This window comes from Tiliqua scincoides, chromosome 1 (assembly GCF_035046505.1).
Source record: "Tiliqua scincoides isolate rTilSci1 chromosome 1, rTilSci1.hap2, whole genome shotgun sequence".
In the NCBI taxonomy this organism is placed as follows: domain Eukaryota; kingdom Metazoa; phylum Chordata; class Lepidosauria; order Squamata; family Scincidae; genus Tiliqua; species Tiliqua scincoides.
In genome coordinates this window covers 121,511,306-121,537,147 of record NC_089821.1, presented here as the reverse complement: position 1 = coordinate 121,537,147, position 25,842 = coordinate 121,511,306, and the positions used below count along the sequence as shown (strand labels likewise).

The 25,842-nt window shown below is 43.6% G+C and overlaps 1 protein-coding gene across 2 annotated transcripts in view; it reads right to left on the bottom strand.

The window, feature by feature from the left end:
- Positions 1-21,797, bottom strand: part of SPATS2L (spermatogenesis associated serine rich 2 like) — an 80,366-nt gene extending 58,569 nt beyond the window's left edge. The window contains exon 1 of one of the 2 annotated variants that reach the window (XM_066636120.1): positions 21,558-21,797. The gene's annotated coding sequence lies outside the window, so the exon portion shown is untranslated. Of the gene's footprint in view, positions 1-14,988; positions 15,053-21,557 lie in introns of those variants that run through there. The other variant, XM_066636100.1, reaches the window with a different exon arrangement.
- Positions 21,798-25,842: the final 4,045 nt, after the last annotated feature.

The window sequence follows — 25,842 nt, the reverse complement described above, 5'->3', positions numbered from 1 at the left end:
TGCTGGGATCTGGGGGGATGGGGGAGCCCTGAAGGGCACTCTGCAGGACTTCCTGCAGCTTGTAGAAAGTGAAAGTTGCAATCGCGACCCACTTCTGGTTTTGCGATCGCAACCAAGAAGTGGGTTGTGATTGTTACTCTCACTTTTTACAAGCTGTGGGGAACCCTGCAGAGCACTCCCTGGAGCCCAGCAACAGGAATAGCAAGTTTAAAAATTGCCTCTCTTCTCCTGCAGCAGCACAATCCTGGGGATTGTGTCGCTATCTTCCCCTCCCCCGTAAAGTCTTATCTCAGAAGATTTACTCCCGAGAAGTTTGAGTACCAGCGGCATACTGTACATGTTTCATGTTTGCAAGATAATGTGTCTGAAAGAAATGGTCTAGACTCCCTAATCATTCTGTGAAGATTAAATATGGGAAATATAAACCATTTATGTATGTTGACCACAACAAAGTTATTAATCACTCAATATGGAAAACCAATACGATTCTTTCTCGTTTTTTAAAGTATGGGCTTAAATGTATTCTCCTGACTAAATTCAAAGAACAGAAAGTTCTTTTTACTGATGAGTGGCAGGAGTTTAGAACAAAAAAACAAAATGAGGCTATTGATCAAGACTTGGAGGTCTAGAGTTAAATCAGAATTGTTCTTCTTCTTGAAGTGCATGCGGGTGCATAAGTGCGTGCTGCTGTACAATTCTGAGTACAATGAACATTTTAAATATTTAATAACATTTTAAAAGGAAAATACATTAGACAAAGATGTCCAGGTTTTCCTATCTAGCTATCACAGACACCATTAATGTCTCTCAGTTCCTTTCAGAGAAAGTTAGGCAGGATTGAAGTGGACAAGGTTGAGCAATTTTTTTGGTGAAATGGCAAGATATAAATATTTTAATTAATTAAATAAGGTGCCTTGTGTAAGAACATGAAGGGAACTCAAGCACAATCTGAATATAAATGTAGAAGGAAAAAACCACCATTAGCAATTCAAAGCTAAGATATGAGCTTGCAAATATGTCATTTTACAAAATGACATGTATTAAAAAGGGTGACTTTAAGATTGTTTATGCTGCATAGAGGGTAGCAATGCAAAATTACAGTAATTGCATTTTACAGTATTATTATATGTGTTGGTAGTGCTTTTCCATATAAGACATTCTGCATTAGAGCCCCAATTTTGATCTCTATGGTTTGTCCTTAACATTTAACAGGGTACCGTATGTCAGCCTGCTTCATTTGGGCTTTAATGAATTTTTTAAAACACTGTTGAAAAAATACACTGGGCAGCACATTTTAAAGGATCCAGAAATACTAAGGGCACTGAGAGTCACTGAAACAAATTAAGGCCTCAATTCAATTGTTCCCTAGTGCCGCTGAAATGAGTGTTCCAACAACACTAACCACTTTCCAACTGTCGCAAAAGGTGACACACAAGCAAAGTTTCTTAAGACATCTGGCTTCTTGGATGCTGCTGATATATAGTGACTGGGTGAAATAGTTATAAAAACCTTTGTTCTTCTTGAAATAATAATAGTTTAAGCCTTCATAAGATTATAGTCGTCATCTCCAAATTAAAATGGAGATGCAAGATTTCTTATGTATATTTCTTGCAAACTTTGATTCCAGTGTACTTTAAAAATAGTGTAGCCACAACTATGTTTTCTCTTGCAACCTTTTATTCCATGTTTCCACTTCTCTTAAGCTTCAGAGAACATCCAGTCCAACATCCTGACTAAGGTCCCAATCTGACTGGGGCTTTGTGCTGCTGGAACTAGCATTCTCCCAGCACAAGGTCCATTTTGACAGCATGAAAGTCAGGCTGCTTTGTGCACTACTGGGCTGCAGCTGCTGACAGCGAGAGGTGCAGCACATGCAGCAATGGCACCAGGAGACTCTGCAGGCACTGGAAAGATGGCACTGGGAACAGGCCATGGGCAAAGAGGGGGAGTAACAGGTCATGCTGTAGGAGGAACCAGGGGTATGTTTGAGGAGGAAAGGGGTGGATTCAGTGGCAACCACACACACCAAATCATATACCCTATTTTTCTGTCTGTCCTGCCCCCTGGCTCTCCTTAGATTTGTGCCAGCAAAATGGGTGGCGTAAGTCTGAGGAGACCCATAGGCAATCTGACAGTCTACTGTGGGATAAGTAAAAATATTTTAACTGCAAGCTGCAGTTAAATTCTACTGCAGGCTGTTGAAATTGCTCCCTTCCTCCCCCAGCATAGCAAGCACTGCAATGCAGCCTCCACTGGCATAGCTGCATGCTGTAACATGGCAGGGGATAGAATTGGACCTAAGACAAACTTTCCCTCTATCCAAACATTCTAAATGGGATGGGCCAACTTAGGTCTCGTATTTTTGTTTCAGTAGAACCCTTATGATCCAACGTTATACTGTATTTAAAATTTACAAATAAGTGTATACTTAGAGTTTCTTTAAGTTAAGGCACAACTAATCTGCTTAAGTACTTGAGAAGTACCTTCATATATCCGGGCAGGGTTTATCTATTTCAGCACTCTCTGCCAGAATCAGATGGCAGCAAGCAAAAACTGGTTCTCCAGGAACTAGCCAGCAGTCCACGGATGTGGTCTACTTTCTAACCCAGCCATTTTCAACCACTGTGCCGTGGCACACTGGTGTGCCACAAATGGTCCACAGGTGTGCTGCAAGAGTTTGGGGGAAGGGTCATTTGTTAATAGGGCCAATGGGGATGTGAGCGCCCCATCAACAGCATGGTGTGCCTTGACAATTGTCAAAAAACTGATGGTGTGCCTTGACAATTTTAGGACCTTGTCAGTACGAAAAAGGTTGAAAATCACTGTTCTAACCTCTAACATCTTAAAGCAGTGTTTCTCAAACTTTGGGTTGGGACTCACGAAGTGGGCCGCAATCAAATTCCAGGTGGGTCCCCATTCATTTCAATATTTTGTTTTTGATATATCAGACTTGATGCTAAAATGTATGTGACTGCATTTGGGGAAATGTTACAGATCTGTACTTTTAACAAGCTACTATGTATATACTTTTAGCAATGATAGTAAATGGGACTTACTCCTGGGTAAGTATGGTAGGATTGCAGCCTAGGATTGTTAAAAATAATTTTCCTGCTTGATGATGTCACTTCCAGTCATGACATTGCTTCTGATGGGTCCCAACAGATTCTCATTCTAAAAAGTGGGTCCCGGTGCTAAATGTTTGAGAACCACTGTCTCAGGGCCCATAAGAACATAAGAAGAGACTCACTGGATCAGGTCAAAGGCCCATCTGTTCCAACTTCCTGTATCTCACAGTGACCCACCAAATGCTTCAGGGAGCACACAAGACAACAGACACAACATATGTCCTGGTGCCCTCCCCTGCATCTGACTATCAGAGGCAGCCTACCTGTAAAACCAGGAGCTTGCACATAACTATCATGACTTGTAACCTGTGATGAACTTTTCCTCCAGAAGTTTGTCCAATTCCCTTTTAAATGCATCTAGGCAAGATGCCATCACTACTTCCTGTGGCAAGGAGTTCCACAGACAAGCTACACGCGAGGTAAAGAAATATTTTCTTTTGTCTATCCTAACTCTCCCAACTAGTGGATGTCCCCTGGTTCTGATGTTACGTAAGAGGGAAAAGAGCGTTTCTCTATCCACTCTATCCATCACCTGCATAATTTTGTATACTTCAATCATGTCCCCCCTCAGGTGCCTCTTTTCCAGACTGAAAAGCCCCAAACACTGTAGCCTTTCTTTATAAGGGAGGTGCCCCAGCCCAGTAATCATTCTGGTTGCTCTCCTCTCCACCTTTTCCATTTCCACTATATCCTTTTTGAAATGCAGCAACCAGAACTGGACACAATACTCCAGGTGTGGCCTTACCATCGATTTGTACAAAGTTCTCTCTGCAAGCTACTTCGCCCAGCTCACAGGGACATAATTCCAAGTGTGACTACTGAAGCCTAGCTAAACAAATAGTTAAACATTGCAACATATCTATCAGACTCACTAAATATGGGGTAGTTATCATTTGGCTGGCTGGAAAACATTAACAGCACAATCCTATGCATGTTTACTTGGAAGTCCCACTGTGTTCAATAGGCCTTACTCCTAGGAAAGCAAGCATAGGATGTGATCCAAAGAGTGACAATGCCAGGTGAACCTCATCAGCAGTTATAAGGTAGAGAAGGATTTGAAGCTGTTGGGGGAAGGCTTAAGGAAGTGAGAGAGAGGAGTGGAGGTGAAAGAGCAAGAAATTGAAAGTGGCAGTGAGAGGCAATGAGAACATGAAGCTGGGAAGAAAGACAGAAAGAAAGAATGGATTGAGACAGCAAGAGTATAAAGCCAGCAAGAGAGACAAAGGAATGGAAGCCAGCAAGAAAGAGGCACATGCAAGAGTACAACGTCAGTGAGAGAGAGTAAGAAATGAGTGGAAGTGAGGGAGAGAACCAGAAAAGGGGAAGCAACAGAGAGAGAGAGAGAGAGAGAGAGAGAGAACATGAGTGCAAAGAGGCCTGTGCCTCCTCCAAAGAGGAGGGCAACGGGTGGCCAGGGGACAAAGGAGAATGAAGGGGTCTGGCAGAAAAGCGGAGAAAGAATAGAAGACAACTTCAAGAAAGTTGGGGCAGAAACCACAGTGAATAAACCTATCAGGCAGCAGGATTGTGTTCTACTTTCCGATGTTGTTACTCACTTCCCCATCTTTTCCCCTTATGGCAGTGGTACTCAAACTTTTCCAGCCAGTGGCTCCCTTGACCCCCGTGGCTGTTGGTCATGAATCCCCATCAGGTTCCTGAGGGCTGGAAGTGACAGCATTAAATAGGAAGTGGCCAGAAATATTAACTATATTAATATTAATTATATTAATCATATCATTAATTAAATGCAGATCTTAAAAATATATTATTAATACACAGCAATATACGTGCTTTATAAATGATCAGCTGCTGATCACTGTTGGAGACAGGATGCTGGAGTAGGTAGATTTTGTCTGGTCCAGGAAGACTCATTTTTTTAACTTTGTAAGCATACCAATAGAATGGTTTTATCAAATGAACTTTGTGAACAACTGGTCTGACCAACATTATACACACACACACCCCTGTGGACCCCAATCCAACTAGTCATTTCTCCCGTTCTCCTTGGATGGGATTGAACCCTTTATTAATTTAATGAAATTAAATTTTTCCAGCAGCTGGTGGGAAAAACAAAAATAGACCATGAAAATATATCAGAGCTAATAAGGGTTTGCTTAGGAAGCTGATTTGTCTCCTATACTAGGAGATGCACAGCTCAAGCCTATGCATGTCTACTCAGAAGTAAGTCTCATGAGAGTCAATGGGGCTTACTCCCAGGAAAGTGTGGATAGGATTGGGCTGGCAATCACTTTATCAATGGCTGATAAGTATTCCCTTCAAATAGCAAGATTCATCACTTTAAAAATAACAGCCTTTCCTCTTCAGTCAAACAATAAGGTTAATAAATCATTTTCAAAACATTACCCTTTTTCTGCTCCTGGCCAAGTAAAGTGTGTGCTTGTCTCTCCCCTCCAACTTTGCCAACTGCATGGAAACAACTTTAAGGGGAGGGGGAGGAAAGCAGGAAGGTTTGGAGATCGAAAGGGGGGAGTGGAAGAGGGAGGGGTTGAAAAGAGAGATTTCACTTTGATGAGAAGTGATCCCAGGCTGGGAACTAGGAACCAACCAGACAGGGATCAAGGAGAGCTTTGCAAACAACATGCAGTGAACACAGAAGGCAGCAGCCTTGGAGTGGAGGGAGGGCGGCGCAGCAGCAGCCACTCTCGCAGCTGACGGAGAGGGAGAGCTGACTGAGACACAGAGACCAGAAGACGGGCTCGTATTCTGCCCAGGGGTGTGACTGTATCGCTGCGAGAGGCCATCCCGTGCCTCCCCTTTCAGTTCCTGGAGCCCCCCTAAAGACCCGCGCTGCACAGTTTGAATAACACTGCCTTACAGACTCTAAATAAAGGAAAATAAAACCTCATTTTGGTCTTCAGCTCAGTCAGTAGAGCCTGGGGCATCCACTGTGTGACAACATAAACCCCCTGAGACAGAAATGCCCTTATGGGGGAGGAAGAAGAGAAGACCAAAAGTACAGTGTGCCATTCAAAGAATATGCTTAAAATTTTCCGAATGTCACCAGACTGTGTGCTTAACTGTGCTTCAGAATAATTATATCTTTTCTGGATTGTACTCAAAATTGTCCAGTTGAAATCAAGCAATGTCAGCCTTTTTCCTTGTGTTATCAGACTTTATTGCCAGCAGCTTCTTTTCGTAGCGCTTGGGGGCTTTTCAGGAGGATATTACTGCCTTTTTTTCCTGTCTCCCTCACAGTGACAGAACTGTCTGGTCCCAAGTTACACCCACATTATTGCCCAGTTCTGTTTGTATAATGGATTCTTCTGTTCCAAAACCAAGGAAGTGCATGCATTATAAATGCGCTGCCTGATAAGAATGTCTCTAGACATGCTAGTGTACAAGAAATAATCAAAACAGAGGGACAAAGAAAAAACTTATCATGTTATACACTTTTTCAAAAAGCGAAGCATTGAGCTGAAACTGTATTGTCTGAACTGATCAGTAAACAGAAATGAATACTGGAACAATTATACGTAGCAGCATAAATACAGTATCAGACTTTTGTTTGAATTAAGGAAAGCAAAACTACAGTAGGAATTTGGTTGGAATAGGTCATAAGTATAAGAAAATACATTTCTGTGTGGCCAACATTTTACATTCGAAGAAACATGAAACCTCACACATAACTTTCTGAATCCCAACCAGAGTCACTATGGAATAATAATAATTTGACCATCAAAATAGTAATTTTATGGGAATTATACACAAAGAGATTGGAGCAAATTTAAAACATAACATTACCTTGATATTTCTCAACAGTTTTGCTGTTTGAACACCATTCCTAAAAGTCTTTGGAAGATTCCCCCCCCCCCCATGCAAGCCAATAGCATTATACTACAGATGAAGTAACTTGGATAAAGTATGAGTTAAACTTTCACTCTGAGAGGAATTTTCCAGAGACCCTTTCCCTCACTTGTCACAAATAAATTTTTAAATGTTAGAAAGATCAGATTAGAAGATGCATTATTTTCTTTAATATGACAAGTTATAAGATATATGAACTTTTGGAGAATAAAATTAATATTCAACCTCTAATATAAAAAGAGAAATGATAACTGGATAGGAAATGTTTGTGTAACCCCAAAGATTTTTTTGATATGAAATGAGACAAGAAAATCACCTCAAAGTCAAGATTTCAGATTTTGGTTAAGAGGCTGACCCCAAGACCTCCTGTGGTTTGAAAAAGATCATTTCACCTATTTCTTTTGTAAGTTAGGCAGTCTCCTCCTCCCATACAAATGACATTACACAACAGTTATTTTAACAGTTAGTTTAAAACAGTTGAGTACTATTGTTGCTGTATCCAGTGGGGAAGGGCAGATTGGGAGCCTCTGGAGAAGAGATTTACCTCTCTGTAAGCCTCCTGCTTTGTAATGGGTTTCCTTGGAGCTGCACCAGCTCTTTAGCTGTCTTAAGTCAGAAGACGAAAAGAGAACAGAGAGGCTGCTAAAAGAGATGATAGGGTCTGGCACGTGTGATTGCAGCTGGATCCATCCCCTCCCACAGCCTCCCTGCTCCATTCCTCCCTCCTTCCTGCCTAGTTTCTCCCCTGTTGCTTTTTCACCTGCTCCAGCAGGTGCAACAAGGTCCAGCAACTGCCAGGGAGTGCTGCCGCCTCTTGTGGCAGCTATCTCAAAACAGCTGCTGGCGGACCACTCTGCGCTCCATTGGCAGCCATTTTCTGACAGTGGAATGCTGTAGCGCAGTCGCAAACTGCTATAACCAGCAGCCCGGTCCAGCATAGGATTGGAATGCCTGAAACACTTACTAGGCCTCCTGAAATGCAGACCATTTCTTGTGATTTATCACTAATGGTAAGACTTTTAAACAATTTGCAGCTCTCACTTATTATTTGCACCTCTCACTAAGTCAGTCTAATGAATTAATTGGGCTTACTCCCATATAAGTGTGCTGAAAATTGTGGGCTAAGGGCCTAATCAGTTGTCATTTTGAGCAGCAGAAGAAGAACATGGGATTGCATCCAGGGCTTCTAGCACTGATGCAAAAAGAAGTCTATTTCTTTTGCTCTGTCTGGGATATATTTGGCACAAAATCCAGCCAAAGTTAAACATATGCTTAGCTCTACCATTGGAAAAAAAACAACTTGAAAATGCTTGACTTTGGTTGAATCACGCCCTTAATTCTGAAACCCAAATTTTATAAAGCCCATGAAAAAAGACCTAGAGCAACAGGTTCTAAGGAAAATTATAGCTTGACTACATAATCCACAACACACTAAACAGGACAAAGAGCCTGTCACTTGCAATGGTCACCCACATCACAATTGCTGCATTTAGTAACAAAGAGCCACAAGCAGGAAGAAGTTTTTGATTGCAGATTTCCTTTCCATGTACGTAAAGTATACTGAGGGAGAGGGAAGAGACAGCCAATATCCTAGGTACACGCAAGAAAACAGCTGTTGGTCATCTGGTTATTTAAATTTAGGCTTTTAGGTACATTAAGAAAACTTTTAAGGGCGCAATCCTAACTGCGCCTTATGCCGGCCCAAGTCCCTTGGGTCTTTATAGGAGGGTCGCAAACATGCCGTAAAGCACGTTTGCACCTCTGTGGAAGGAAGCTGCATTGGTGCATTTAGATGTGCTGACGTGCGGAGGCTGGCAGAAGCCACCACGGCGGCTTCTTTGCTGCTGCCTGTGTCAGCACACCCGCGCCAACACAAGCAGCAACGGGAGGCATGGGGGGTGGGGAGGAGGCGGGAGAGGGTGTTTCTGGGTGGGGGGAAGGCAGGCGATGGGTGGCCCCAGGGGCTGGTGCGCGGGGTGCCAGGAGCAAAGCTGGGACCCAGCAGTTATGCCAGATCCCAACCCCCGTCCCCATGGAGAATGGAGCGGCTTCAAGCTGCTCCACTCTCCTTGGACTTGTGCTACCTCCAGAGGTGGCACTGGTCCGAGGAGACCCATTGGGGCCAGCAGCCCTTGCCCAGGGATAAGGGGAAGAGCTTCCCCCTGCCCCTGGCTGAGCCACTGCAGCCAATGAACCTGCATTGGATGCAGCGCAAGCCTCCTGGCTTGCCTGCTCTAGTGCAGGTTTGGATTGCGCCCTAAGTGGCTTCCAATAAGCTTCCAATATAATTGTCATAATCAGTGCTTTTTTTGTAAATAAAAAGGTGCAGGAACTCACAACTTGTTAATCTTTTTATTTAATTTATTTATTTATTTATTTATTTATAAACCATTTTTATTGGAGAAATAAAATATTTTTTATGTGCTTCCCCCCTAAAGATGAACTTACTTCTGAGTAGACATGCATAGGATTGGGCTGTCAATCTCCACATCCCCTTTTCCCCTAGCTATTTTTTCTACACATGGGGAAAAATACTGTACAGGTGCACTTGTAGCGTGTAGTATGTAGTGTGGCACTACTTCCAGGAGAGGAAGCAGTAATGGATTCTGAAAAATGGCCTACATGAGTTCCATGTAATAAAATTACTCTAAGCAACTGTGGGAGTAAGAACAAAAAAGGAATTCTTACAAGAGAGGTGTCCTTAGGTGCACATAGAAACAGCTACGTTTGCAAACAAGCGATTAAATATGGTTTAATTCAGGTATCAGAATACTCTGTGTCTTTGGGAAGGCGCTTGGCATGCAATTGTATGTTCTCTGTTGCCCTGAGCAGCTGCTGTGCATTGCTGGAGAGGAGCTGCAAACGCTGGGTGGCAGAGGGCATGCTTATGGGGGAAGGATGAGGAGGCTCTCTGGCAAGGCTGGACAGCATGTTGTACACAAGTAGAATCCCTTTTCACCTGCCCTTAGCATGTGAAAACAGGTGCAGATATATATCTCTGCCAGGCTTAAGAGCCCAATCCTAGGTATGTCTACTCTGAAGTAAGTCTCATTCTAGAGAATGGAGCTTACTCCCAGGAAAGTGCCTAGGATTGCAGCCTAAGAGCCCAATCCTATGCATGTCTACTCAGAAGTCCACTTTAGTGAATGGGGCTTACTGTGGATAGGATGGCAGCCTCAGGGCCCAATCCTGTGCCTGTCTCCTCAGAAGTCAGTCCCACTAGAGGCAGTGGGGCTTCCTCCCAGGAAGGTGTGGAGAGGACTGCAGCCTCAGAGCCCCTCCTCTGCCTGTCTACTCAGGCTGCAAGGCTATGACACTTTCCCGGGAGTAAGCCCCATTGAACACAATGGAACTTACTTCTGAGTAGACATGCATAGGCTTGGGCTCTCAGGCTGCAAGGCTATGCACCCTTTCCCAGGAGCAAGCCCCATTGAGCACAATGAGACTTACTTCTGAGTAGACACACCTAGGCTTGTGCTGCAGATTGGCATGGGGGCTGCACCAGCCAGCTTCCTTCCCCTCCTCCTCCACCAAGCCAGTACCTGGGCATTCCATGGGTGCCACAGCCTGTTTCCCTGGCTGGCTGGCTGGCTGTCCGTTGTCCTCCTCCTCGGCGTCGGCGCGTGTCCCCCGTGCCCTCCACTGGCTTGGAAGCTGCGCTGGGAAGCAGAGTGCGGGGGGAGGGGAGGCAGGCTGGGCTCAGGTGAGAGCTTGGAGATGGGGGCAGGAGGGGGTCGTTGTGCAATCAGGCAGGGGCCAGGCGCCCGCCCACCCTGCACCCCCCAGCACCCACCCAGCAAATGCCTCTGTTTTGCTCCCCCCCCCATGCCTCCAAAGGGGAGGGGCCCCTGCAAAAAGGTGCCAGAACTCCGTCCCCCCGCGTTCCATTAGAAAAAAAGCCCTGGTCATAATGCAGCAGTTCCCAAGCTGTGGGTTGCAAGCCACTGTTTGGTGGGTCAAGAAAAGCCTGTTACCCAAACCTCTGCTTGGCTGTCTTGACCCACTCTGAGCCTTGTCACAATGATAACATGATGCAACAGGGCCTGGAGAGGGCCAAAGACAGCTGAGCGGAAGCTCCGGAAAAGCTCACTCCCAAGCCAAGCAGAGACTGTCTTCGCCCGCTCTGGGTCTTGTCGCGATGATAACACAATAGGCTAACACAATGATAACACAATAGGCGATATGCTTCTTCTGAGCCAAGGCTTGTCAAACTATCTTCCTGAAGTTGCTTAAGACTTAGCATTTGTTACTGATGCCTGCAATGCAACACAATGCAAATAGAAAAAAAAAAGTTTGTATACACTGAAGAAGAAATGTTTGTATGCACAGAAGCTGTTGGCCTGGTGTTGCCAGCTCACAAGTAGCCAGAAAAGTGCCTTATGAACTGATGCAGAGGCAGCTGTGCCAGCTCAAAAAGAGTTAGGATTGAGCTGTTAGTTGCTTGAACACAGACCCTTTCCTGATGGAGCAGGAATGGATGGTAGAGAGCTTGCCTGCATAGCTGAGATGCTCTGATTGCCTTAGAAAAACAATGAGTGACCAAAACATTTCCAGACTTCTTCTCAACCACTGAGCTGGAGAGAGAGTCAGGATCATCTCACATCTGCCAGGATGATCTCCACCTCCAGTGCAGGGAAGAAAGTTTAGTTTTATTACGCTTGCCACATGACAGTGGCTCAATCACCATAGTATGGTAAGTGAAAAAACAGAAGCCTGCTCTTAAGGAGCTCTAAAGTAAGAATCACTATATGCAAACATGACCAAAATTGACTCAAAATATTAAGATCAAACACACAACAGGAACTGTATTATGATAATATAAATTTACTGGCTTTTATTAAGTAGTCTCTAGATGATGACAGTTTGTACAAAAATACAATGGAAAACATGCTAGATCACAAAGAACTCGGTGAGTTCCTCTTTTGAAAAGAATCTGTGCCAGCCACTTTTAGTTCTCAATTCCCTTATGTTCAACAAGAATATCTGGATTTCTCCTTTTGTTCCAGTCCCTTTTAAACATAGAAGCTAGAGATTTAAGTCTGATCTGACTGAGGGACAAGTATCCTATAACTTTTTGTATTTGGATATGGGGTTCTCAGTTTGGCTCATTTCTGGTTTCACGATACCAGTTATGAATTATACAAAATTTATACAATTATACAAAAATTACCAATTAACACCAAGTAAAACAACAGTGCAGTCACTTAGGCAAATGTCCTGTCTTGAGGCCAGTAGCTTTCATTGGAAATTTTGCCTAAGCTCTAAGCAAAGAACCAAGCTGTTATATATTTGTATATTTTCCAGTATATCATATGCTTTGGGGATCTTAAATTTCCTGAGGAAAGCACTTCCCTGATTGTGCTTCCAAAATTTCAAGTGACAGATGGTGTTTATGGCTGCTATGGAGCTTGATCCTAAGGGGACCTATATGCTAAGTACTCTTGCTGGGGTAGTGAAATGGATCTGGGCTTTCTGCCAATTAAAGGTGCTTTTGTGTGGCCATGAGTGCTGGTTCTAGAGAAATGAGTCTCTGTTATTTATAATGGCTATATATGACCAGGTTTAGAGGTAATACGCCTCCGAATACCAGTTGCTAGGAGTGGGTGAGAGAAGGGTATTCCCTTCATTTCCTGCTTGTGGATTTTTCAGAGACACTAGTCACTGTGGGAAACAGGATGCTGGTGTGATCCAACAGGGATCTTCTGATGCTAACAGCCTTGTAGGATACTTAAAACCCAACAAAAGGTTGCATGAATCTCCGTAATGGAGAATCTCTGGAATGGTCTGGAATCACCATGTATTTTTCATACATGATGTTTTTCCTAAACAATGATGTCATCTGTGGAGAAAGGGTGGCAGATACAAAAGACCTCAGAGCTGTTTTTATCTACTAACTTTTGTATGTTTTTATTTTTATTATTACTATTGTTATTGTTGGTTTTTGGTTTTTAATGGAAGCCACTTTAAAGGCCAACATAGGTGGAAAACCAGCCTAAAAATAACTAAGGGTGCAATCCTAACCTCTTATGTCAGTGCTTTCCAGCACTGGCACAGCAGTGCCAATGGGACGTGTGCTGCATCCTGCAGTTGGGTGTCACTCACAGAGGCCTCCTCAAAGTAAGGGAATGTTTGTTCCCTTACCTCAGAGCTGCATTGCCCTTATGTCTGTGCTGAAAAGCACTGACATAAGGGGTTAGGATTGCACCCTTAGTCACAGTTAGTTGTGATTAACTCCGATTGAAACTAGTGGAACTAATTCAAACCCTACTTTTGGCCTCACTATCACTTTTTCTACATCTGCCAGCTGAGGATAATACTGCATAGATCTCATGAAACGGGTTCTTATCCATAAAAGCTTGCATTACAATAAATCTGTGTTAATCTTTGAGGTGTCACACAGGACTCTTTGTTGTTTAAATCTCACTGTTTTAAATGGGACTCAGTCATGACTGACTAGCTAAAATTGCATTGAGTCCTTACAGTAGGGGAGGGATGCTAAAAATATAGTATATGGAGAATTCTGCCCTGCGAAGTGTCAAGTATATGTCTTTTTTCCACCATGTGCACATCACAAAAACAGGAGCCATGGAGCTGGAGCTCCTGCAGCTCCTCCATTCCTCAGAGTGCTTCTGTGCTGTTTGGGAGTAAGGTTTTTTGTTTGTTTTTGTTAATGCAGGCAGCCATTCTTGAAGGTAGGTAGCCAGTTATTCCAGAGACAGAAATGGGAAGCAATTCTATTGCTTTCTATGTATTTTAACATGTGCTGCCCACATTTTAGACAACTTCAGATAAACAGGTTAGTTTGTAGATCAAAATAAATAAGACATTGGGCCAGAGCATTCTACCTAGTAGCTGTTGACAGCTGAAAGCCTACTCCTTTATATGCAATCTATGCATGTCTGCTCAGATGTATGTTCCATTGTATTCAGTGCAGTTAAAACCAGGTTATAGGATTGTATCCTTGAACATCCTTACACTCCGTCGCAATTCTCATAAGGTGTGCAGCCAAGTCAATGGAGGATATACAGCTGACATTCCTATACACAAACCTGAGGACACCTTTCATCAATAACTGGCCCAGAACCACTTTACTTTCTTTAAAGCATGCTTAAAAGCATGACAGCAATACAAAATCTTATTTTGACAGGCAGCATCAACTACTTCCAGTGAGTGAGAAGGAGAAAGTCCAATACAAACTACAGCTGTAACTGCTCTCTAACAGCAGTCCCAGCTGTAGCCTCACACAAAGTGAGCCAATTGTGTCATACCCTGGATGGAAACAGACAACCAATTTTGTGGTAACTCTTATTTTGACCACATGGCAAATTATTCTGTATTGCTACATGATGTGAGGCGTGTTTGTTAATGAAGGTGGGTATTGCTAGCCTAAAATTGCATGCCCAAATTTCACTACAGTAACTATGGTGATTTTAATGGTTCCTTACTGACGTATCGAACACCAGTCAAAGAACTCATCTTTAAAGATTTTTCCCAAGTTTTATTCTTTAAAATGTAGACCAAATTAAAAGCTAATAATCTCATGAGCCCAGAGTCCCAGAGTGAGGATGCTGCAGATGTTGGAAGCAGAGAGGCCCCTCCCTCTGCAGAGCCCTTCTCTGAGACCAGCTGAGGTAAGAAACAACTAAAATGGGAAGAAAGGATCCCTGTCTGCTAACAAGGAACACGGAGTGTGATGCAGTCAAGGTTTTATTGCATGGTATAGCAGTATCTGAAAAAGAAACACACAATTGGGGTTGTCAACCATCTCCTTCCAGCAGAGCTGTTGTGCTATTGCAAATCATCTGACAGCCAAGTAACAGTTGCCAGAGGCCTGGCTGCAGCAGTTGGTTAGTTTTTTCAATCATATGCACCTGAGTCTATTATTGTATAGATCAGAGGTTCCCAGACTGGTGCATCACAATGCCCCAGCCAGGAAAGCCCGGTCTCTGCCCCCTTAAGGGACGGGGAAAGGGCAAGTCAGCAATGTGAACACTGCAGTCATGCTGCTGCTGGCAGATAAAGGATTTTTCCCCCTTACCTTGGACAGTGCCGGCTTCCTGGGGAGCCTGCTGACTCTCTGTAAGGCTCTCCATGCCTCCAAACTTCTGAAAATAGTAAAAAAAACTGGCACTTCCGATTTCATTATCTTCTGTATTGTATGAGTTTGGAATAACTGAAAATTGGTTACACTGAATTTGCTTTCAAAAGGCTGAACTAGAGAACAGCACAGAGAGCTGCCTTGGAGAGATGCCAACTGAGCCATGATGACCAAAGAGACTCAAACAATGTGAAAGGAGAACTTGCTTTGCTTGATAAGGAATACCTGGGACTACAGTATCTTTAAAAATTGGAATGTTGACACTAAGAGAACCTACTTACCTGTAGGCCTTTATAGACAGAGTTGGGAGAGGGTCAACTAGGTAAGGCAACAAACATGAGGACAGTCAGAGAAGTTAACTAGCCAATACTAGAAAAAAGTCCTATTCTTAAAATTACATCATTTTCAGGGACTATAAAAACAGCAAGCAAGATCCAAGCCAGAAAGAGAAGCCTACCATCAGCAATAAAGAGAAAAGTTGCAATGTTCCACCAACTTCTCCGGCCTACCACTATGCTCACTAAAATTTGAATTGTATGCAAAAGTGAGTGAGCAAGTATGCTTATTGTTTAGATTGCATTGCACAACTTGACATTATTTTAGGTTGCAAGAACCAAAAGAAATTGCCTTAACTGATTCATCTTAATCAAGTATACCAGTGGATCCCAAACTGTGAGCTGTAGCTCCCTGGGGAGCCATAGAAACCAGCCAGGGGAGCTGCAGAATCCTCTAAAAAACAAAACAAAACAAAAAAAAAACCTACCACCCTATACAATGTATAAGATTGTAGCCCTAGTGAGGAGCCGCAGCTAATGACCCAGTAGGTCAAAGGAGCCATCATGCAAAAAAGTTTGAGAACCACTGAAGTAAATTTATGCAGCACCAAGTTAAATAAAATCAATTAACTACTCCCAGAGTGTGGTTTCTGTGCTGGCTCCTTAAAGATCTCTTGTTGAACTTTGACAATCTTTTCAGAAAAATAGTTCTCAGAAGCCAGGAAGGTGACAGGGTGGCATATGTTAACTTCCCACCACCTGCCAGGGGTCCCAACAGCACAGGACACCACAATAAGAGGGAAAAAGGTTGGTTGAAGGGAAAGCACAAACAGCATACATTCCTCTAGCAATTCACTTTGGGAATGAGCATGGAAAACAGAGCACAGCAGCATTTCTCTCTTCTGCTCAAGTCTGTGCTCCTGCTTGACTGGAAATCACAGCTTAACATATCCAAACTCTAGCTCCAAGGTTGATGGACAGCAAGGAATCAGTGAAGCTGGGCACAGAAGAATCAGCACAGCAGTGTTCCTCCACACTGGGACTGAGCAGAGGTAATTGTAGCAGAGGAGGAGAGTGCTGCTATGCTCCGAGAGCCCCTCTGATTGGCTAAGAACCAAATCTAAAGTCTGAGCTGCCTGCTGAGTAGCAAGGGTGTGTAGCGGAACTAAATCTCTGTTCCACCCTTCTCCTCCATAAACTTTTATGGTTCCCTATTTGTTTTGAATAGTTTTAATGTGGATGGTAGTTTCATAGCTAAACTACATTTACTGCTATCTTGCCTCTTTGAACAATAATCTCAAACATCTGGTCTTACATTGCTCTTTACAATTCAGTTTCCATCAACACTGAACTCCCTCCCCTTACAGTAACATTCCAGTTAGCAAGCCACATTCTTAATCTGTAATTAATGAATTCTTTATACATATTAATGCTTCCCAACACTAAACTGTTAAGTGAATGATAAATAACACCAGTAACCCTGATCATTTGGCACACTGGAAAGCTGTTCATCCCCCCCCCCCCAAAAAAAACAGCCCCAAATCAGTATTTGGGTTAAAGAACATGGCAGTGATCAAACCATACTTCCAAAGGCCACATCCTGTTATTATTGAAAGCAGAGGACAGAAAGTATACATGCTAGAAGGATCAAATGCATTGAAGATCATATTAACTATTTCTATGTGAAAGGTCACACTGGGTCACAGATATCTTCTCTTATTACTTATAAACAGTCCTATGCTCAGAGCTGTGTGTATTCTGCACAAATGCAGAACTTGGGAAGTGGAACATCTCAGTAGTCATTAAAAAAAGTTTCTAGCCCATATGGCTGCAAAAATAGGCCTGAAATACCATAGATACTCACCTATAAAATGTGAAATTTCTGCCAATAAATAAAGTGTAAATTATCTCCTAGTCTTATCTGCAGGTCATTCAGAGGAAGAGGACAATGCAGAAATAATTAGAGGGTAATTAGTCTCCATGGCAATGAGGCTGCAAGCTGCAGCCAAAGTTAACCTTTTCACTCCTCCTGTGAAAAAATGTAAGCCAGGGCTCAACACTTCCATTTAAATCAAACAAGCCTCATTCTCTTTGGCAGGATCACACTCAACCCTTCTGCACCCTTATTACATTTCGAAAATGTTTGGCAGAGGTCTGGTTTTTTAAACACTAGGATGTAAGCCTCATTTCCATCTGAAACAAAGTCAGAGGTTACAATTCAGCACACCATTGGAAAGTATGGAAAGCAATGGGTCTACTTCTCAATAAATCAGGTTACAACTATGTATAGTTGTGCTTGCTCACACTCAGTCCTTGTCCCTTTGCTGTGAACTGAATTGCACACTCCCAGATATGTGTTATATGTTGTATGTTATATGTAGAGTCTCTGACTTAATACTCCAGGTACCTTAAAGAAGGATTTGATTAATGGTTCTACTGATATATTGTTTAGAGTGCACTTACTCTGATAGCGTTTACAAAAAGATAGTGAAGACCAGAATTTAAAAAGTTAATGAATAAAAACGTATCTTATTATCTTTTACCATATTTTTAATAAATTAGGGCACAATCCTAATCAGGTCTACTCAGAAGTAAGTCCTATTTTGTGCAATGGGGCTTACTCTCAGGAAAGTGTGGTTAGAATTGCAGCCTTAGACACTGTACAGTTCTAAGGTAACAATTACTGGTAGGTTATTTTTCAGGATCTGGACTTGGGTCAAATCAGACAAAATTATAGTCAGATACCCCCCCCCCTCCAAGTTTATCTGAGGGTCATAGAACTTAACCAACTTATCCAAGGGTTATAGAAAATTTTATGATTTGGGACTCAAGACCTGCCCTCAACTTATCTGTGAGATTGGCTTGTGCTTGAGTGTCTATGGTAGATGGGTGACGCTTGGTGTTATCTCAGAAGCCAGAGGAGCTTAAAGACAAATATCCAGTAAACACAAAGCAAGGTTTTAGTGATCAGCTGTGAGGACTGAGATGGCATATATCCATCTCCTCCCCAGGGCAAACCCCTCCAGAGGAAGAGACCATGTGTTATAGGTAAGTGCGCAGACAAATGTTTATTCTCTTTTCATTTATATGGAGGTTCTCCCCTCCCCGATACCTTTCTGAAGCCCTTGCCCCACTATTCAGGTGTTATCAGCAGGATCAAGGTAGAGATGATACCAGTACAACTTGGAAAGTACTCCTGTTCAAAATCAAATAAGGGCCCAATGCTATCCAATTTTCCAGTGCCAGTGCTGCTGTGCCCATAGGGTATGACCTACTTCCTGTGTTGGGGAGCCAGTCACAGAGGCCTCCTCAAGGTATGGGAACATTTGTTCCCTTACCTTGGGGCAGCATTGTGGCTGCACTGGTGCTGGAAAATTGGAAAGGATTGGGCCCTGTGTCTCCCCAACAGAGGAGGGGCTCCCTGCAGTCCCTCCTGCTGGGAGAGGAAAAGGTCAACTGAGTTCCTGTGTAACTCCTATGGTTTGTTGAGGGCCAAACCAGAAGTGCTTACAATAAGACCTGCTTGCTTCAAAAAATAAGTAGTGAGGGTTTGACCTCGATTGGGACTGCAACACATCAGGAGAAGAGGTCTGTTTTTCCTTTACTGATTAAGTGTTTTCCTGTTGAAGACGCCCCCCCCCCCAAGCACTTTGTTCTAAAGTGCTATTTACAGCTGGTTCCTCAGAGAAATTACCAGGGATTACCATCAACACCTCCTCTAGTGATTCTGCTATTTCCTGTTGGTAGTTTCCCTCATTCTGCTTCTTCCAGTAGCCTCCCTAGATTCTGCCTCCTCGTTCCCAAGTAGCCAATAGTGTAGAAACATATCTCCTGCAACACTGGTTCCCAACCTATGGTCCGGGGTCCACAAGTGGTTCACGATTCCCTGAGAAGTGGTCCATGACGTCCCAGAAAAAAGACTGCCTTCTATCACTTTGAGCATCTCACTGAGCATGCGCTCCTCCTCTGAACACCAAAGAGGGTGGAGACTGGATCACCCACAGCCACAACTGGCAATGAAAGTGGCAAACCACAAATCTTATCTATAAATAAATTTCTGCAAAACCTCTAATTATTACAAATATAATTGTATTTTTTGTGTGCAGGGAGGTGAGGGGTTGCATGTGGTCCATGATGATTCCAATTTTTGCCTCAGTGATCCACAAGTTCCTAAAGGATGGGAACCCCTGTCCTGCAATCTCACTGTGACTTTTCACCAGGGTTCTACTTTTTTCCCTAGAGCCCAGGAAAGCAAAGTTGGAATGCAATGATTTACACCACCAGATAATAATTAATGCAAATGTACTTGATGTTATGCAAGTTACAGAACACAACTTTTCAAATAATTTAGGATACTCTGTCACAGATTTTTTTTTTTTTAAAGAAGTGGGTACAGTTAGTCCTGCTATATCCTCATATGTGGATATAAATTACACTGACTCTCTTTGAGTGGAACTGAAACAGTCTGGTTGCAGAAGCTTACTAAACTGTATAATTACTATTCTAATATATAATTACTATTTTGTATTGGACAAATGTTATTTTGGGTTACAAATGTTTATACAATATTTTTGAAGGATTTGTGTAGGACCAAGAATGAAGGTTGCATGATGTACAATGCCTTCATGAACATCATGAATAGATTCTGGGGTATGTATTGTGAGGATATCAAAACGTTGTAGTAGCAGCACACCAGGCAACCAAGGTTCCTTCTTGCCTTCATCTCCCTATCCCTTAAAAAGGAAAGAACCAGCACTGTCTGTTTACAGTCGTGCAGCAAAGTAAGCCATACACTTGGACTAATACGGAAGAAAACAAATCCTGCTGCTGCCAACTGTCAGTAGACATAAAAGCATCTCAAAATAGCAATTGCAATTTTTCATGCTCAGTAAAGGAAGCCATTGAATGCAAAACAACTTCAGGAAAAGCAGTTTAAAAACGAAGGCATCTCCGTGGTAATCACAGTTGCAGCTCACTCACCTTTGCAGCTGCCTTTTATCTCAGCAATTTAGAGCAACGTTTGGGTAGCTCCTCCAGAATATGTAATGCATTAAAAAAATTACAGTGCTGCCTCAGCACATTTTGTTGCAGCTTCTGGGGGCAGCACCTTCTTTTACTTTTAAGACTTCCTTCTAGTCATTCAGAATTAAGTAGTCTACGAATCCATCCAGCCTCAGTGCTGCTCTCCTTTTGCTGGGGGGGGGGGGGGAGGCAAGAATGACAAGGAGGGAGCTCAAGAAATGTGGGTTATCTATGACTCATAACATTCCACTTGCAGAGCACTGGATTGCATCAATACTGTACTGTACTGTAAGATGTACTAGACCAAAAACAAAACAAGGGTTAGCAGCTACAGCCCTCCAGTAGCTAACAACCAGGGGCCCGATCCTGAACTTCTGGTGCACCTTCTGTTGGGATCCAACAAGGGCAGAGCCAAACCCAGATCCTGTTGCTCTTCATATTGGGCAATCCCCAGCTTTCTTTAGCCTTGCACTTTCCAAAAGCTGCAAGTGTGTGCGTGTGTGTTCCAAAAGCTGCAAGTGTGTGTGGCGTGCGCTTGTGTGTGTGTGTTCCAAAAGCTGCAAGTGTGTGTGTGTGTGTGTGTGTCTGTGTGTTCCAAAAGCTGCAAGTGTGTGTGTGTGTGTGCTTGTGTGTCTGTGTGTTCCAAAAGCTGCAAGTGTGTGTGTCTGTGTGTGTGTTCCAAAAGCTGCAAGTGTGCGTGTGTGCTTGTGTGTGTGTGTTCCAAAAGCTGCAAGTGTGCATGTGTGTGTGTCTGTGTTCCAAAAGCTGCAAGTGTGTGTGCTTGTGTGTGTGTGTGTTCCAAAAGCTGCAAGTGTGTGTGTGTGCTTGTGTGTGTCTGTGTGTTCCAAAAGCTGCAAGTGTGTGTATGTGTTTTCCAGACAGAATGCAGAAGAGTGACACTGCATTTCAGAGGAAGGGAGAGGAGGGATTGGGTCCCCTATTGATGAACTGATCTCAAGCAGCAACAATGCCAGATTCGGGGCCCCCCCAACACCCCCCTTCATCATTTGCACTCTCAAAGGCGGGGCTGGCTGCGGGACCTTCCTCCCCACCCCACAGAGCCCCTCTTCACGGGGGGGGCAACACCCCCAGCCTCACACGCCCACAACTGCCCTCAGCCCGCAAGCGCCTGCTGCCCCCGGGAGAGGGGGCGGGGAGGCAGGAAGGCAGGGGGTGTGCAGTGCAGCCAAGTGCCCGCGGCGGGCGCCTTACCTGCCACTCCGCCAGCGGTCCGGGGCGTCGGGGCCGGGCTGTGCGTCGAGGGAAAGGCGGGCTCCAGGCTCCAAGAGGCCGACGGCGCGCCTCTGCTTTGCCCCTCAGCGGTGCGCTCGAGAGCGGCTGGAGCGAGAGCGCCGTCCCTCGCCTGCCTGGCTGGCTGCCGCTGGACTCCAAGAGCGATGGAACTGCCCTCCAGGCAGCAGATGCAACTCCCCTTCTCTCTCTCTCTCTCTCTCCTCCCCCCTTTTATTCAAGGACTGCTCAAGCCCCCCTCCAGCTGCCTCCAACCACTCCTGGCACCCACCTGGCACCACAGTGCTGAAGGTGGCCAAGGGGGCGCTTGTATGTTCAGTGGCATCTGTGGATTTGTGAGGGAAAGCGTGAGAGGGAGGAAGGGAGGGAGGGGGAGGGCTGGTGATCATGACAGCCCAGTGGGAAATTGCCAGCATATTTTCAAGATGAGGCACTCCAGAGCAAAAAAATAACAAGGACTTTCCCACAGCTGAGAGGGAAACCAGAGAAAGTCTTTCTTTCTTTTTCCCTAACTGGAAAGGACAAACTCCTTCCACTTTGGTCGCACTGCATGATTCATTTAATGCAGTGGTTCTCACACAGTTAGCACCAGGACCCACCTTTGAGAATGAGAATCTGTCAGGACCCACCGGAAATGATGTCATAACCAGAACTGACATCACCAAGCAGGGAAATTGTTCACAATCCTAGGCTGCAATCCTACCCACTCTTACCCAGGGGTAAGTCCCATTGACTATCATTGTGAAAAGAATAGACATAGTAGCTTGTTAAAAGTACAGGCCTGTAACATTTCCCCAAATGCAGTCACATAACTTGGCAGGCAGGTAGCAAAAATGAAACATTGAAATGAATGGGGAGCCACCTGAAATTGGCTCACAACTCACTCAGTGGGTCCTGACCCACAGTTTGAGAAACACTGATTTAGTGGATGGTGAGATCCCAGGGTGCTGGAGCTTGTTGTTGGACTCCATTCCTCACATGGCAAGGTGATTGTGTGAGGAGGCATGATTTTCATAGGGATTGAGCATACAGTTGCTGGCGCTCAGATCCAACAAAGGTCCAATCCTATTCAACTTTCCGGTGCCAGTGCAGCAGCAAAGCAGTCCCGAGGCAAGGGGATAAACATTCCCTTACCTTGTGCAGGCCTCCGTAACTAGCCTCCCACCACAGGATGTAGCACACATCCCATTGGCATGGCTACACCAGGGCTGGAAAGTTGGGTAGGATTGGGCCCCAAGTCCCTTTTGCTTGTGACCGGGTAGGGATGTGGTAAACTCCCACCCCTCAGAGCTAAGTTAAGCCACTTCTGCCCAACGTTGCATATATGCAACAGGGACCAAATGTGTACCCCTGTGGGCTGGGCAGAAATGGGTTAAATGCTGGGCTACATGGGTGACAGCAGATCAGTGGGCAAGAACTGGCAAGCCTGCGAACTGCACAACAAGCCTGCAAACTGCACAAAAGATCCATGTGGTTGTCTTGAGCAACAGCCAGCAACCTCCTCAAAAGAGCCCTACAAGCTCCTGCCCAGAAACATCTTTCTTCCTGCCCGTCTCCTTCTCTAATTAGGAGACATAAATAGATCATGTTTACGTGCTCTGAATCTGCTTCACCAAATTACAGTGATCCATTAAGGCAGTGGTTCCCAAAGTTTTTAGCACTAGGACCCATTTTTTAAAATGACACTCACACACAAGACCTTTATTGGCATACATAACAAACACAACAACAGTGAATACACTATTATATAAATAATAAATGATACAGAGAAATACATGACAACCAAATAAATCAAATATATTTGCCCCTTATAAAACATACTGGCAGTTTGATGCCATCTCTTGGTTCTACTTGCCAAGTTTACCATACTTTATTAAAAAAAAAAAAGATTTGGAAAGAAATAATATTTATTTACGTATAATAACCAGGAATAGACCCTCAAACATTTTTCTCTCTCTATTTACACATGCTTGCAAACTGCAGGAGCTGAGCTCTTTGCAGGGAAATTAGCAACCACAGTGTCTGATTTCTGAACAGCCTCAGGGCTTGAGGTAATTAGTTATCTGATTTTTCCATCACCTTTGGGAACCCACCAAAAATCAGGTCGAGACCCACCAGTGGGTCCCAACCCACAGTTTGGGAACCTCTGCATAAGGAATTTGAGAGTTTCTCCACAATTGTTTGTGATGTAAACAGCAGCATGCCTCACTAGTTTGAAGTTACCCAGAGGTATCAGACCCATTCTGGCTGCCTGCAGCTCAAAGTCTGGGTCAGATATGTGTATATTCATTGGTGGGTGCTTAACACCATGCTTATTAACCATATTTGGTTCATCAAGTACCGGTTGAGTACTTTGGTAATTGTTAACCAATGGGAAAATATGGCTGTTGGGGCGGGGGGGGGGCGTTTCAAAACAAATGCATTTAGAGCGACTTCTGCCCAAAATGAACTGTATCCATCCTATAGCAGTGCAACAGAAGCACTGTAACAGTTCAAAACCGTCTTATTTCTTGTCCCTTCAAGGCTGAAATCCTGCTCTGTGAAAACCTGTAGCAATTTTGCTCTTCTTCATTAAAAAAAAATTATTTTATTTTTGCCATTGCTTTCAATAAGTGTGCAGTTTCCAACAAGACTCTTCAGGCTAAAACCAAGGGATGCTACACAGATTACATTTTTTAAGGAACACCAACAAAATGTTCACATAAATATGTGTGCATATCATTTGGGTGTATTTCTAGAAATGTATTTGCCCAGAAACTCAAATTGGGTGAAATTCTTCAGGTGAGGAACATTGACCTTTGACTCTAGACTGCAAAGTCATTGGATAGCCCAGTAAAGTATAAGCAAAGACAGAACCATTTTAAAAGTCTGGCTAAAGCATAAAGGCATACGCTTGGGAGTCTCACAGAAAAGCTGCTTGAAAGAATTATTTAGAAGCTGTTTTGCCAGTTTCACAGAAGCTGGGATTTTGGGGCCTCAGAGGCTATGTTGATGCACTTTGGAATTTGGAAAAGGGAGTCGTATCTAAGGCAAAGATAGATAAGCCAGAAGCACACATCTTACCAAGGACATTACAATGCTGAGAAAACACATATATGGAAACATTGTAGTTGAAACAAGTAAGTTTCGACTGCTTGATTTTAGAAAAGCCTTAAAATTAGACAAAAGCTTCAACATAAGGCTTATCAGTTGGCAATGTTTCTTGGCAAACTAACAAAGTGTCTAGCTAGCTAACCATGGAAACCTGCAAGGGATGAATTCTAGAGGACAGCGGACAACACAAACTTCTGCTTTTAGAGTCTCTTTGTTTGAATTGCAACTGAAATGGAGACGTATGTTCAGAGGGATTGGTGCAGGTTTGTTAGGAAGGTGCAGAGAAAGAGAGAGCGCGCCTCGTATTTGTTAAAAAGGAAAATGTGATGCAGTGAAAGTTTGATATATGAACAAGCAGGGAAGGTGACATTGTTGTGATGCTTCAAAGATATAAGAGAGCAAAGAGCTGGCTGAAGCCTTAGCTCAAAGAGATTACACTTTAGCAGGTGCTAGGCAACCACTAAAAGGGAAGAGGTTGCTTCTTAGCAAGGATATACACCACTATAGATCCCTCAGTACCAATGTACTCAAAGTGACTAGTCACAATAATCATATAGAATTATGTCAGTAAAATTGTTAATAGAAGTTTAAAGGACTGAGATTTGCAGGGCTCCACAGTGTTTACTAAACCAGGAGAAGGAATGTAGAAGAGATAAGCAAGGCCATCCTAATTAGGAAGGGTCTGAAGGGAATATATGCCAAATTGGGGTCTCCACACCTGTGTTTAAGTGTTCTTGTGTTAATGAGGATGTTACAGCGAACCCTACTGCTTTTTGAAAACTTTTGGAAATTGTGTAATTTTGGCTAAGTTTTAAGGTAAAACCCCACCCGTATGTAAATCAGAGCCAATCAATGGTTTTGCTCACTTGTTGCCCACCTATTTTCTATCTTCTATGTAAATGGTATTTTATCTATATCCTATTAGGAATTAGCCCCATTTATGATGTCGAACTTTCGGCGAATAGGAAGTCTGGATTTTCAGACAAAGAGCCAAGAGTCGTATAAGAGTTCCGGACACAGTCAAACAGGGGCCCATGCTTTGGACATGAGTCCCGTGGACCAATTGTATACAATTCAAATAAAAGCCTGTGAACCTTCATCCCTGTGTACCGAGTCGTTCTGAGTTGCTTACTTGCGTTGCTTATCTGCCTTG